Source organism: Schistocerca cancellata, chromosome 4 (genome assembly GCF_023864275.1).
Source record: "Schistocerca cancellata isolate TAMUIC-IGC-003103 chromosome 4, iqSchCanc2.1, whole genome shotgun sequence".
Taxonomy (NCBI): domain Eukaryota; kingdom Metazoa; phylum Arthropoda; class Insecta; order Orthoptera; family Acrididae; genus Schistocerca; species Schistocerca cancellata.
In genome coordinates, this window is record NC_064629.1 from 257,696,057 (window position 1) to 257,711,975 (window position 15,919).

The following is a 15,919-nucleotide window of genomic DNA, read 5'->3' on the forward strand; positions in this document are numbered from 1 at the left end:
ACTGTCTCAACATCTGTGCATACTAGAGGTTAATTATGATTATCAACACAAATAGTAATACCGAATGCCGGCCGGAGTGGCCGAGCGGTTCTAGGCGCTACAGTCTGGAACCGCGCGACCGCTACGTTCACAGGTTCGAATCCTGCCTCAGGCATGGATGTCTGTGATGTCCTTAGGTTAGTTAGGTTTAAGTAGTTCTAAGTAATAGAGGACTGATGACCTCAGAAGTTAAGTCCCATAGTGCTCAGAGCCAATAACAGCGAATAATAGTAACTATAAGAGCGTACATTACGAATAACAACAGTAATAATTATTTTAGCAGTTTCGACACCTTTTTAAACGTAATCGAAACGGAAGGGACAGTGACAGACGAGAGGACTGTAATAACAGTGACAATAACTGTTAAGAAAGAGCAGAGTGTTTCAATTGGGAAAAGGCAGGGGAGAAATGGGAGTTGACGGGTATGAGCTACAGATAAATGTGCGAAAGAGACAGCTATGGTGACAGAAGGTCCACCATTAACTTTCTTTTGAAACTGGAAAGAAGTGTAATTTCTCTGGAATTTTGAGGAAGATCGTTCCAAAGTCGGTTTCCTGATACAGAAAATGATTTTGAGAAGATGAGTTTGTTATGTAGTGCTACAGGAAAGCAGAATATTTCTGCTGTGTTTTTTCGATAGCAGTGATAGATTAGAAGACAAATAAGAGTGAGTGCACTGACTGAGCAGAAGGCAGAACACACAGAAGGTACGACACTCTCTATGCTAATCTGCACGTATCCATGACAAATGTCGTAGGTAAGATTAATATGATCGAAAGAAGCAACGTCACAAATTTATCGTGCACTATCTTTCATCGCCAGTCCATCGGACGTGAGCCATCATAATTATGAAAGTCCTTGAATAGCATCACCATAATCAAGAATTCGAGGCACTAGTAGTTCTACGAGTTTCTTTTTAAGCTCGAAAAGAAATGCTTTTAATATTCCTCTTGGGTATAAAGAGATGCTGACATCTTCTCACATGTTACAGTTGTGTATTCAGTCCACCATCAGTGATGCTCGAAAGTTATCCCCAAGAAAGAAAAACATTTTCTGAACTGTTTAGGATTAGTGGAAGAAGTGATTCTTTGAACTGAGGGAGGAAGGTTTTTTGTGATAGATGAAATTATTTGGGTTTTAGATGAGTTATATTTCAAACCTATATTCTGTACCCACCATAATAAGATAAGTTAGTCAGCGTTCCCAAGCCGTATGAATGCGCACAGGTTTGTTGAACTTGGACTCAGCAGTGTACAGGTGATACTTGCAATCATAAAGAGCTGACGATACATTATTAACGTATGACGAGAATATTAATGGCTCCAGTACTGGTCGTTGTGAGACTTCTGATTCTACATTCCTTCATTGTCACCTGTTTGTTTAGATTAGTACACACCGTTTGTGGTATACAAGGTAAAAGCAGAACCATTGTACAACAATTGGAAAAAAGGTTTTACTTGTGAGTTTCGCAGACAGAATTTGAAAGTCAACACTGTTTAAAGCTTTTATGAAATTCAGAAAGCACATAAAATTAACTTTTTTGTCCATAGCATGTTCCAATATAGATTTTCCCTGGTTTGCCCACGTCAACTGAGCCGAATGTCACGATGGTTACAATGGAGAAAGTGCAGAGGACTTCCTTCCCAATACTTGCTTTAACCGAGTTTGTGCTTCTTCTCTAATTGAGTTAAACAAAATCTGTGTTAGCCAAATGTTAAAGCTATATTTCAGTGGTATTGTGTATCTCTGCGAGCACATGGTACATGTGGATAATTTAGAAGAGTGTGTGAAACGTGTGTCCACACAGAGCCTAAATTAACAACTACCACCCTCATAAGTGTTAAATCCATACAAGCTGAATTTACAGATGGAACACCGAAGTTTCTTGTGCTCCTATATGCCTGAACGCTATACAGGCCTAATTAAGAGCGTATGAGAAACAATCGTTTGGAATTACTGCCACAGTTGATGTTTTCCTATACAGCTTAGTGTATAGTACAACTACATTTTAACCAAAACAGAATCTTCATTCATTTTTACTCTTGGTTACATACAGCTCCATCCCTGAAGATGTGGTTCTAACACCATTGAACTAGCTGGATCAGAAATAAAGAGTTTCCATACAGCTGAAGCGGTATTGTTCATCACGATGATGAAGTGTAAAAAAGGAGTCTGTCGTTTTTTAAAGACGTTGGCTTACTGCACCGAAAGTACGATTTTCCACTAAAAACATCTTCTTCTTAGTTCTTGATAACCTTTAAAACCTCTCTTTGATACAGAACTCTAAAAACATACCTATAAACATATATCAGTTGGCTTCGCATATATTAAACTTTTCATGTAGCCTTAGCGAACTAAACCTTAACGCAGTTAAATGGGGGTAATCTCGCATCTGTAGCTCAGACATATATTCCACCACCTGTTACACGATCTCGGCGCTACCAGCGCCTTAAGTATAACGGGCGATCAAAAAGTTTTCATTCGAGGGTCTTACAACTCAGTATCGGTATGGCAGTCAGGCAAAATCGCCATGAGTATTGAGGCAATCATCCGATCAACGCACCGGGCTGAAGACACCCGTTTGGTAACACACCGTGTACTATTGCGTGAAGCAGTCCGTAACTGCCCGCTGCACATCCTCATCTGACAGGAATCGTTGACCCTTGAAGATCTTTCTTAAGGAGCCAGAGGCGTGATAATCGGATGGGGAGAGATCAGGACTGTAGGGAGGGTGTTCAAGTGTCTCTCATTGGCATAACTTTTTCGTTACGACATTTACGATACAGAGGTGTGCGTTACCATTTGGCAGCTTCACCCCTTTTCGCAGACTTCAATCGACAGCAATGGTTTTCGATGGACATGCTGCCCCATACACATTCTTCATTCTCCGATGTGGCGGTGATTTACGGCAGATATGCTGCCCCATACACAGTCTTCATTCTCCGATTGATTCAAAAATGGCTCTGAGCACTATGGAACTTAACATCTATGGTCATCAGTCCCCTAGAACTTAGAACTACTTAAACCTAACTAACCTAAGGACATCACACAACACCCAGTCATCACGAAGCAGAGAAAATCCCTGACTCCGACGGGAATCGAACCCGGGAACCCAGGCGCGGGAAGCGAGAACGCTATTGCACGACCACGAGCTGCGGACCTCCGATTGATGTCTATCGATGTTCGACCTTCGGCAGCCAGAAAAAGAATAACAGCATTTTGGTCCTGTTTGCACGCTTTTGGTAATAATGTCGCCATAGCTCATGTTTCCCCATTAATTGTACGCACGTTGGCACGATATAAATGCCACACTAATGCCTTGCCTACATGTCAGTGCTTATATACCCACAGACGAGTCGCGCTACGTTGCATACATACTGCAGCAAGGCCCTCAAATTGAATCGCCCCTTATATTTAAAAGCAAGCAGATGGTGGCAGCTTCTATGTAATCAATGAGAGCTACACTAAATACTAATTTTACGTAAGGAACGAATAAGGAAGAATCTTGGCATCCAGAACAAAGCCCTCAGTTATACTAGAGACAAATACATGAACATGTATATTTTAACATGGCGCCAACTCATGCTAGTATACCACTCTAAAGCGACGCAATGCTTAACACCAACATGACGGAAAAGACACAACTAAATGGACAATCCAGTAATAAACTGAAATGACAACGTAAAACCACGCTAATCATATACTGATCAACCACTCTGTCTGCTAAAGAACGTCACTCAAAATTTAATCAACGATAATAACTGCAAAACAACATCACTCAAACACTGGTAAACCAGACACCACTACGAGACGGAATACACTGTGAACCACAAGATGCAGACAATAACTTCACTCCGACAATTATTGGTTGGGCGGCTATCTGCCCTCATGCAACCACAGCTGAGAGCTGTGTTAAAAAGGATTTCGTTACGTTCACATCCACACTTGTTGGGACGTGACAGGCATAGCATCCACTTGGGCATAGGAGTCCGTACATGGCAGCACGGAGATTTTAGGTAGACAGCCTGCACCAATAGCCTGTAGTTGGGCACTGCCCTCGTCACCTCTGTGACTGTAGTACTCAGGCTGGCTGCTCCCCAACACACTCCAGTCGACAGTGTGTTCATTTCACCCCAGCCAGACTCAGCAAGAGTCCACAGTGGCCGACCATGCTTAGTCACAGATAACACCTGGCACACCTCATTCATGGCCAGCCAGTCTGATATCGATAGGCAGAGACTTTCTTGGAACGGGTCAATATGCCTCCCTTAAATCCAAAAGTAGGTGACCAGATAACTATAACATAACACACAGCCTAACACGATCATCCTGCCAACAACACAGTCAATAGGTCTTCAAACATTATCGTAACGGTAAGAGGGTGGGCAAACAAAGACGGTCCAGACTACACAAAAACTCTACGAAAAGAGACACGAGGATTAGTAAGCTGAATGACTTTATCTCACTAGCAATTTACAATTCATAACATATAATCAACACTGAAAGAACTCGCACGATAATCCGCCACAACTCACCAAAAGTGACCACTAACTTTCCACGATTTAATTGTGACTTAAGTCAGGCTCTCGCAATTACATTTAAAGTTAGCTGATGTTTTAATTTTTGTCCATCTACCAACATTAACGCACTTTCCTATCACTGAAACAGTAGGAGGAATGGAGTGTGCTGGTGGTTTTCTTGACGTTGATTTGAAGTCCCCATTCATTGATAAATAGACTATCAGCATATTACGCATCGTGTTAAGAGTAATTACACAAAAGTTGATGATAACAGAGGTTAAAAGCCCTTAACATTTCATCACGTTTTCCAGTAGAAACGAAAACAAATCTTCCAGTTTGCAAGACACTTAAAACATGTACAAGTTTGTTATCGATTGCTTTTAAAATATTTCTTTGACACAAGACTCCAAGAATATTAAAATAAACATATATCAGTTACCTTCATAAATATTACACGCTTCGTGTAGGATTAGTAAAAGCCGGCCGCAGTGGCCGAGCAGTTCTAGGTGCTTCAATCCGGATCCACGCTGCTGCTACGGTCGCAGGTTCGAATCCTGCCTCGGGCATGGATGTGTGTGATGTCCTTAGGTTAGTTAGGTTTAAGTAGTTCTAAAAAAATGGTTCAAACGGCTCTGAGCACTATGGGACTTAACATCTATGGTCATCAGTCCCATAGAACTTAAACCTAACTAACCTAAGGACAGCACACAACACCCAGTCATCACGAGGCAGAGAAAATCCCTGACCCCGCCGGGAATCGAACGCGGGAACCCGGGCCTGGGAAGCGAGAACGCTACCGCACGACCACGAGCTGCGGACTAAGTAGTTCTAAGTCTAGGGGACTGATGACCTCAGATGTTAAGTCTCACAGTGCTTAGACCCATCTGACCCATTTTGATCAGTGCACCTGGTACACTGAACCTTAGCATAGATAAATGGTGGTAACCTTGCATCAATAATTCTACATATATTCCAGCATATCACATAAGATCTCGGTACTACCAGTGTAGTAAATATTTAAAAGCAAGCAAGTGGTGACAATGTCCATTAATTAAGCTTTCAGTCGAACATCAGAGTTATTTACATGACCTGCAATATAAGTAACCAATAATAGCTAAACTTAATATTGATGGTACACAAGGGACTAACGAGGAAGAAACCTGGCAGCCAAAACAAAGCCTCCACTTATACTAAAGACGAATACACTGACATACACAGCTTAGCAAGACACGAACTCATACCAGTAGGCAACACTTAATTGACTCACTGCATGGTACTAACATGACAGAAAAGACACAATTAAAAGGTTAATGACGTAATAAACTACAGGTTCAACTTAAGACAACACCGCTCATATGCCAATCTACCACACTGTCTGCTGGACAAATTCACTCAAAAATCTATTAACAACAATGATTGCAAAACAACGTTACTCGAACACTGATAAACGTCATGTTACATACACAGCGTACTGCTGGTGCAGCACATAACAATAAAGAAGAAAAGTGACTAAATAGCCTCTACCAGAACAGAATACAATGTGAACCACAACAATCAAACAATAACTTTACTCCAGCAGTTACTGGTGTGGCAGCTATCTATCCTTATACAACCACAGCTGAGCAATATGCATTTATGTTGTTACTTTCGCAACTACGCTTATTGAAACGTGACAGGCATTGCATCTACCTGGGCGCCATCCTTCATAGACAGCAGTGTGAGGACGGCAGGCAGACAGCCTAAACTAAACTCATTGCTTGTAGTTGTGCAGCATCCCTCCACGCGCCATAATCCATAAAAAAATTACATGTACACAGTCTGGATTCACTGCCTGTGGTTCGGCACTACCCTCGTTGCTCATGGTCACACCTATGTGAGTGCAGTGCAAAGACTGGGCGCTCCCCAACACACTTCAGCTGACAGTGCGTTAACTTCCTCGTCCCCTGCTAGACTCAGAAAAGGACCGCACTGGCCGATCATGCTTGGACTTTATCCGTAGCTACAGATACCATAAGCCACACTGAACTCACAGCAAGCTTCTCTAACATCGGTAGGTGAAGATGTTCCTGGAATGGCTCATAAATATGTTATTTTGTTCCAATCCTCTCTGGTGCATGGGGCTACGACACCACTGCGTGTGCCCCATTTCACAAATTGGTAATGGTAGGACCATGGGGGGGGGAGGGGGGGGGAGACATTGAGCATTGTTTGTCTAAAACATTTTTAAACCTATCTAGCCACAAAATTACTGTTATTACAAATGCAAATAGAGCACAAGATACTTATTATGAATTAAAGTTATTTTAACAAGGGAATCACTATTTCATTAGAATGAACATAAAATAGAACCATTAAAACTTACAAGATAGGTAAAAGATTTTGGTGGTCTTTCAAGATTCGTTTAAGTTGTATCCCAATGCCTTAATAAACAAGTTTAATATTCTTACTTAATAAAAAATATACACACACACATTAGTAAATTTTACAAACGCTAAAAGATAAAAATACCAAAGACGTTATCACCAACAGCGTGTCCTAACACCGGTCCAGCTGTCACGTCACCCAAAACAGGCAGGCACAATTTCCGTCCAGGCCGCGCAGGTATACGCCAAGACTGGCGTGCGGGATCAGATTATAATTGATTTCTGTAACACACGAGAACTCTTTAAGACAACTGAGGTAACGTGTATTACGATGCCTCTTTTGAAGGTAAGTGAAAAAAGAGAGGTGCATTAAGAAAGGTTGCAACTTTTAACAAATTCATACATGGAATACCAAAAGGTGGCTCAAATAGCCGAACATGCTTCAAATAAATTTACTGGACGCAGAGTAGCTCGAACATGATAACATATGAAGCCCAATACAAAGAGTAAAAGATTAAAAATCCCAGATATGAGGTTCTTTAGTTAAGAACAAATAAACACACACCCAATAGTAAACTTTCAACAGGTGAACACAATAAAATTTAAACGCTTGGCAATACAAGCCTAAACGAAAACAAACAGCACCCAAGACAGAGGCTGAGCACAGCGATGCTAGATCGACATTAACGTACCAAAGGAGTACTAAATAAGCAATAAGGTGACGTGTCGAGATGAAGAAAATAATGATGGACCACAAGAGGGCAAACGGGTAAGCTGCCGAATAATATTCCAAGAACTGTGCTACGCACACCACTGCCCAAATCTGAAGAAAACCATCAACGCACGCGGACTATTACGGCGCTCACCCAGTCTTAATAAGTCCAGGACCTCCAAGACTTCGTCCTCCGAATAAAACAGTACCAACAGCGAGATCCTGAAAACAGAAGTTGCCACAAGCAGAACGCATTCTGGTGCAGGAACGTCCTCCTTGGCGCGTTTACGCTGTTTCTCCTTGCTCGCCCAGAGAGCTCTGAACAGAGTCCTTTCGTACAGAGCTCCTCGTAGCCAAAAGAGACCATCAGCGTCCTCTTTCAAATGCAACCACCAGAAAAATCTCTCACTGCCCGCTGTCCTCAGCCTACTCTGTCCAAGCAAAACAAAGGGAGCCTCACGCTGCAGCACCACAGACAAACAAGCCGGGCGTGCGATATCTATCTTGGAGCACGATTCACTCTCATTCAAATGTGAATTATAAGTTTGTAAGTACACGCAGTCATTGTTGCATAGTGAGTAAGACATCTGAAGTGATTTATACGAAAAATAGAGTAGGCCCTTTACCTCTCTCCTATAAAATTGGCTAAGCCAAAGTGACTGCAGGTTTGTTTCTAGAGAAAAAAATATTTTACTTGTTGCTTTTTACAGCTCTCATAATGCGTTTTATATGAGGAGGTCAATCAATCTGATATCTTGGATTTGTATCATAACGTTTATAACAAGAATCCTACTTTTAAATAAGCACAACACTTTGAAACATTTGAGGTAGCCACTGAATGTAGCATGAAATGGCACATAACAATGGTATCAGTTGTTTACTAATAATATAACAGTCATTTGCTTTCTTATTTCGTCTTGCTGTAAGTATCCTAGAAATTTCAAGAAGCAAATTATACGAATTTTTATATTTAAGCCGGCCGGCCGGAGTGGCTGAGTTAGGTTTAAGTAGTTCTAAGTTCTAGGGGACTGATGACCACAGCAGTTAAGTCCCATAGTGCTCAGAGCCATTTGAGCCATTTTATATATATATATATATATATATATATATATATATATATATATATATATGTAAGTCTCTCGAACAGGGAATAAACATCGACATGTTCCTCTACATTTCCGTCAAATCCAAAGCTGTCCACCTGCAGCATCATGACACTTCTGGAATAATTATTTCCAGAAACATTCAGACTCTGCTAAGTAGATTTCTTCCAAACATTAATATTGTGCAATCATCTTTCTCCTTTAGCAGTGAGTTAATGCATGTATTCAGAGTACAGGCAAATGCTTCACTGTTCAGAACTTGCAGTATACTTTCACTACAACCACTTAAATTAACAACCAACACTATCGCCCTGCATTTATCTATTTTAGCATCAGGTATAATAACCTTATTCGTTTCTAACTGTACGTGTGGTATCACGAGTGATAGCAATGAACTGACTGAACAGCCCAGCGTATTTTTTTCTTTAATAACCAAAACCAAAGATGATACGCACTTTTTTCTGTTTTAGAGTTGCATGATACTTATCAGCAAGGTCTGAAAAAAAGTTCTCCCAGTCTAGTAAGAGCTCTCAAAGCATGAAAATGTCGAAATGTATAGCAACAACGCGGCATTCATTTGAGTATTGGTGACGTGGTGACTGTGGTAGAATATGGTTGTAAATAACTGATTTTCATTTTTCTCGTGCAGGTGAGGCAAAACCATCTGATGTGAAAGTAATGTTTATACAACTTTTACTTTAAACGCTAGTGACAGTAAACTGTCAGCTTGGGAATGTTATCAGATCACGAGTTCTAACCAGTGCTGGCTTTCGAAAATCCTCGATACAGTGATACGAAAGTCATATTATTCGTGGATGAGTGGATTCGCCTGTGTAATTCTTTAACAAAACTTGGTGGCATATTCAACGGAATTGCTCAAGCTCCTTCAGTGTTATTAAGCGATCATACAGTCTCTGCAGGGGACTTACCACGAACAGTTGAACTTTTTAACGAGAGAGAGTGCACTCATCAGCAAGAATACATAAAATCCAGTTTCGTGATCCAGCATGCTCTATATCAACGACTATAGTGACAGCCATGCGTTCACAGATCCATTGAGAGAATATTAACCAATCTGGCGGAGTTAGCAAGCAAAGCTAAGCATACATTAGAAGAGATATTCGCTCAACTTTATGACACCTGTAGTGCATCAATATATTCAAATATGCATGAACCAGCCATGCCAATTGTAGGCACGGAACTACATTCTTATTTAAGCATGTACTTATACCCAACCATCTGTAAGAGTTTATAAATAAAAAAGAGTTTCAGGGGCGCAAGTGTTTTATTTTTCTATAAAGTCAGGTTATGCGAGTAATCATACAGTCATCACCATGACTAAGTAGGCGAAACACCCACGTCACAAGGACTCTGTAGTAACGGACTGGAACATTCCTTCCTGATAATATACAACCGACAACTGTAGATCCATCCGATCGATGGCGTAACATATACGAAATTCTGTTAAAACTGCGGTATTCCACCACTAGAAAGAGTAAATCCAAACAGTGTATTTATATTTGAAGATGTTGCAGTGGAAGACCGGGCTTGGAAGAGTGGGCTAAAATACAGAAATTTTTCTGTTGCAGCTACCATGTGGGATGCTGACGTTTTTTATTTGAGTCAGACATATTGCAGGATTCAAATACTGTTGGTGAGGGATAACGCAAACCTTATTATCGCCTTCAAACAAGACAGTATGAATTTAAAGTACATCTTTCGATTGCATGTAGGAATTGGCATGACATTCAGCACATTTAAAAGATATGTGGAGATTGCTGGAATCACAGACAGTACAAGTTTCTTGCATTGATTAAACAAGAAAATTGAATGATAGATGATATAAACGTAACTTCCAACAGTTCTTCTTAACATATATAGGGTGGTCCATTGATAGTGGCCGGGCCAAATATCTCACGAAATAAGCATCAAACGAAAAAACTACAAATAACGAAACGCGTCTAGCGTGAAGGGGGAAACCAGATGGCGCTATGGTTGGCCCGCTAGATGGCGCTGCCATAGGTCAAACGGATATCAACTGTTTTTTTTTTTTTTTTAAATAGGAACCCCCATTTTTATTACATATTCGTGTAGTGTGTAAAGAAATATGAATGTTTTAATTGGACCACTTTCTTCGCTTTGTGATAGAATGACGATGTAACAGTCACAAACGTATAAGTACGTGGTATCACGTAACGTTCCGCCAGTTCGGACGGTATTTGCTTCGTGATACATTACCCGTGGTAAAATGGACCGTTTACCAATTGCGGAAAAGGTCGATATCGTGTTAATGTATGGCTGTTGTGATCAAAATGCCCAACGGGCGTGTGCTATGTATGCTGCTCAGTATCCTGGACATCACCCAAGTGTCCGGACCGTTCGCCGGATAGTTACGTTATTTAAGAAAACAGGGAGTGTTCAGCCACATGTGAAACGTCAACCACGACATGCAACAAATGATGATGCCCAAGTAGGTATTTAGCTGCTGTCGCGGCTAATCCGCACATCAGTAGCAGACAAATTGCGAGAGAATCGGGAATCTGAAAAACTTCGGTGTTGAGAATGCTACATCAACATTGATTGCACACGTACCATATTTCTATGCACCAAGAATTTCATGGCGACTACTTTGAACGTCGTGTAGAGTTCTGCCACTGGGCACAAGAGAAATTGCGGGACGATGACAGATGTTTTGCACGTGTTCTACACTCCTGGAAATGGAAAAAAGAACACATTGACACCGGTGTGTCAGACCCACCATACTTGCTCCGGACACTGCGAGAGGGCTGTACAAGCAATGATCACACGCACGGCACAGCGGACACACCAGGAACCGCGGTGTTGGCCGTCGAATGGCGCTAGCTGCGCAGCATTTGTGCACCGCCGCCGTCAGTGTCAGCCAGTTTGCCGTGGCATACGGAGCTCCATCGCAGTCTTTAACACTGGTAGCATGCCGCGACAGCGTGGACGTGAACCGTATGTGCAGTTGACGGACTTTGAGCGAGGGCGTATAGTGGGCATGCGGGAGGCCGGGTGGACGTACCGCCGAATTGCTCAACACGTGGGGCGTGAGGTCTCCACAGTACATCGATGTTGTCGCCAGTGGTCGGCGGAAGGTGCACGTGCCCGTCGACCTGGGACCGGACCGTAGCGACGCACGGATGCACGCCAAGACCGTAGGATCCTACGCAGTGCCGTAGGGGACCGCACCGCCACTTCCCAGCAAATTAGGGACACTGTTGCTCCTGGGGTATCGGCGAGGACCATTCGCAACCGTCTCCATGAAGCTGGGCTACGGTCCCGCACACCGTTAGGCCGTCTTCCGCTCACGCCCCAAGATCGTGCAGCCCGCCTCCAGTGGTGTCGCGAAAGGCGTGAATGGAGGGACGAATGGAGACGTGTCGTCTTCAGCGATGAGAGTCGCTTCTGCCTTGGTGCCAATGATGGTCGTATGCGTGTTTGGCGCCGTGCAGGTGAGCGCCACAATCAGGACTGCATACGACCGAGGCACACAGGGCCAACACCCGGCATCATGGTGTGGGGAGCGATCTCCTACACTGGCCGTACACCACTGGTGATCGTCGAGGGGACACTGAATAGTGCACGGTACATCCAAACCGTCATCGAACCCATCGTTCTACCATTCCTAGACCGGCAAGGGAACTTGCTGTTCCAACAGGACAATGCACGTGCGCATGTATCCCGTGCCACCCAACGTGCTCTAGAAGGTGTAAGTCAACTACCCTGGCCAGCAAGATCTCCGGATCTGTCCCCCATTGAGCATGTTTGGGACTGGATGAAGCGTCGTCTCACGCGGTCTGCACGTCCAGCACGAACGCTGGTCCAACTGAGGCGCCAGGTGGAAATGGCATGGCAAGCCGTTCCACAGGACTACATCCAGCATCTCTACGATCGTCTCCATGGGCGAATAGCAGCCTGCATTGCTGCGAAAGGTGGATATACACTGTACTAGTGCCGACATTGTGCATGCTCTGTTGCCTGTGTCTATGTGCCTGTGGTTCTGTCAATGTGATCATGTGATGTATCTGACCCCAGGAATGTGTCAATAAAGTTTCCCCTTCCTGGGACAGTGAATTCACGGTGTTCTTATTTCAATTTCCAGGAGTGTATTTAGCGCCGAAGTGTTATTCACCAACAGCGGTAACGTAAACCGGCATAATATGCACTATTGGGCAACGGAAAATCCACGATGGCTGCGATAAGTGGAACATCAGCGACCTTGGCGGGTTAATGTATGGTGCGGCATTATGGTAGGAAGGATAACTGAACCCCATTTGATTGATGGCAATCTAAATGGTGCAGTGTATGCTGATTTCCTACGTAATGTTCTACCGATGTTACTACAAAATGTTTCACTGCATGACAGAATGGCGATGTACTTCCAAGACGATGGATGTCCGGCACATAGCTCAAGTGCGGTTGAAGCGGTACTGAATAGCATATTTCATGACAGGTGACTTGGTCGTCGAAGCACCATACCATGGCTCACACGTTCACCGGATCTGACGTCCCCGGATTTCTTTCTGTGGGGAAAGCTGAAGCATATTTGCTATCATGATCCAGCAACAACGCCTGACAACATGCGCCTGCGGATTGTCAATGCAGGTGCGAACATTACGGAAGGCGAACTACTCGCTGTTGGGAGGAATGTCGTTACATGTATTGTCAAATGCATTGAGGTTGACGGACATCATTTTGAGTATTTATTGCTTTAATGTGGTATTTATAAGTAATCACGCTGTAACAGCATGCGTTCTCAGAAATGATAAGTTCACAAAGGTACATGTATCAAATTGGAACAATGGAAATAAAATGTTCAAACGTACCTACGTTCTGTATTTTAATTTAGAAAACCTACTTGTTACCAACTGTTCGCCTAAAATTGTGATCCACATGTTTGTAACTATTACAGCGCCATCTATCACAAAGCGAAAAACGTGGTCCAACTAAAATATTCATATTTCTTTACGCACTACACGAATATGTAATAAAAATGGGGGTTCCTATTTAAAAAAACTTTGTTGATATCTGTTTGACCTATAGCAGCGCCATCTAGCGGGCCAACCCTAGCGCCATTTGGTTTCCCCCTTCAAGCTAGAGAAGTTGCATTCTTTGTAGTTTTTTCGTTTGACGCTTATTTCGTGAGATATTTGGCCCGGTCACGACCACCCTGTATATATATATATATATATATATATATATATATATATATATATATATATATATATGACTTTTCACAAACATTTTTACACATAAACATTAATAACATCGTTAACCTTGGTCTTACAAGTATGGTGATAATTCTATTAAAATCACATTTTTATTTGGAATTTAAAGCTGTAATCATATTCGCCATAACTGGACTGGAACCTAATTTAGTGTTTTCTTGAATGTTAGAGATTTCATATATTGGCACAATCAGACATCCGTCACATTCACTCGTCGTTCAGAAGTTGAAAGTGGTAGAGTGGTAGAGAGCACTTAACGGAGTGGTATATCCAGTTTGCTACCAGGTGGCGGTTGCCAGCCAGCGGACCACATCCACTTTGAGCTGCAGCATTTATGACCCACCTGATTTTGTTTCTTCGCTGCAACTCACCAACAACAGGACGTTCCACTCGACCTTCCTTTTTCATGATAAATTTAGCCATTCGCAGAGTAATAATTATATCCATTACAAGCTGTATGTTCTTAGATCGGTTAGAACCTCCAAGCACATGAGGCAAGAGCAACCCATTAATCCTTATTTTCCCCTGAGCAGCAGGTCGGGTGGATGTATTAGTGGGAAGACTGTTTGATACAAAGAGAAGACAGCATATTGATATGTGTGAATGGGTGAATATTACTGCTCTTGTATGTGTTAGTCTCCTCCTAAAACATCAGATCAGTTTCAACCAAATTTGAAACATTTACAGTTATTTTTGTATGGCAAGAAGTACTGTGTGGTTAGTACCACCTAGTTCCCATAGGGATGATAGTGGGTGTGAAAAGATCTAGGCTACTCGGTATGGTTAGCATGTTTTACAGATAGTAGTGAAATGCATTCCATGCAGATAAGCACGGCTGAGCAGACAGAGGTGTGAGGATGTGATGAACAGTGAGAGGAGAAAGGATGAACTGGACGGAGAAATGGAGAGAAGGAGATGGACAGGCTGAGAGGGGGGTGAAGAGTTAGGTGTAGAAGGTGCCACAGGGTGGAGAGATTGGGGAGGAGGAGATAGACACAGAGGGAGAGGACGAGATGAAAAGAGAGAAAGGGGGAGGAGGAGATGGATAGAGAGAGGGGACAGGAGGAAACGAACATAGAGATGGGGTAGGAGGAGACAGACAGAGAGAAGGGGAGGACAAGATTGACAGAGAGAGAGGGGGGGGGGGGGTGGAGGAGTTGTGTGCAAGATATGTGCTGTAATCGTAAATGGATAATGCCACAGGTAGAAGGTTAGTATACTGCTCGTAACCTCGCAGTCTAGAATTACGAAGAAAATCATTTCCGAACCAATTTAATAAATCTAAATCGCCATTTATTTTAACTATTAGTCGACATACAGAGATCAACTGTCACTACTGCTAAACACAGCAGCTCATGTTCCAGGTCAAAGTTTCAGGACACAGGGGTGCTCAAAACGTTGGTTGAAGTTGTTTGGCAAATTACTTATGTGTAACGTAGTCAAAGAGAGCGACGGCATACAGGCGATTTAGCTGTTGTGTCTGGGGCGCTTAACGATTGTGTGTTATACAAGAACCTTAGGCTAGGTCGTGGCGCTCAGCGCTCTATTCGTAAAGTGGCCCTTAGACGGTCAATACTATTGTTTAATAACGTTCTACGCTATTATGATTGTTTCCACTAGATAGCTGAATAAAAACATGCAGTGATACTGTGCAGTATTTTTCTGCTTCGAAATCTTGGTCGATAAGAAAATGCTTCTGTGGTGACTGCTCTAGTTAGTAGTAAGCATACGAAAAAACAAGGTGAATGTAACGTTTGGTGACAAATATTCTTCATAATTTTGTCTTTAATAAATACATTTTTTAAAAATATTTTCCCTCCATAGCTATAGGACACCACTCTATGTTTCATGAGCAACAACTCATAACAATATTGTTAATTTTCTGATTCTGATACGATATTTCTTCTAGTTTCAAACTCATTTTAATAGATAA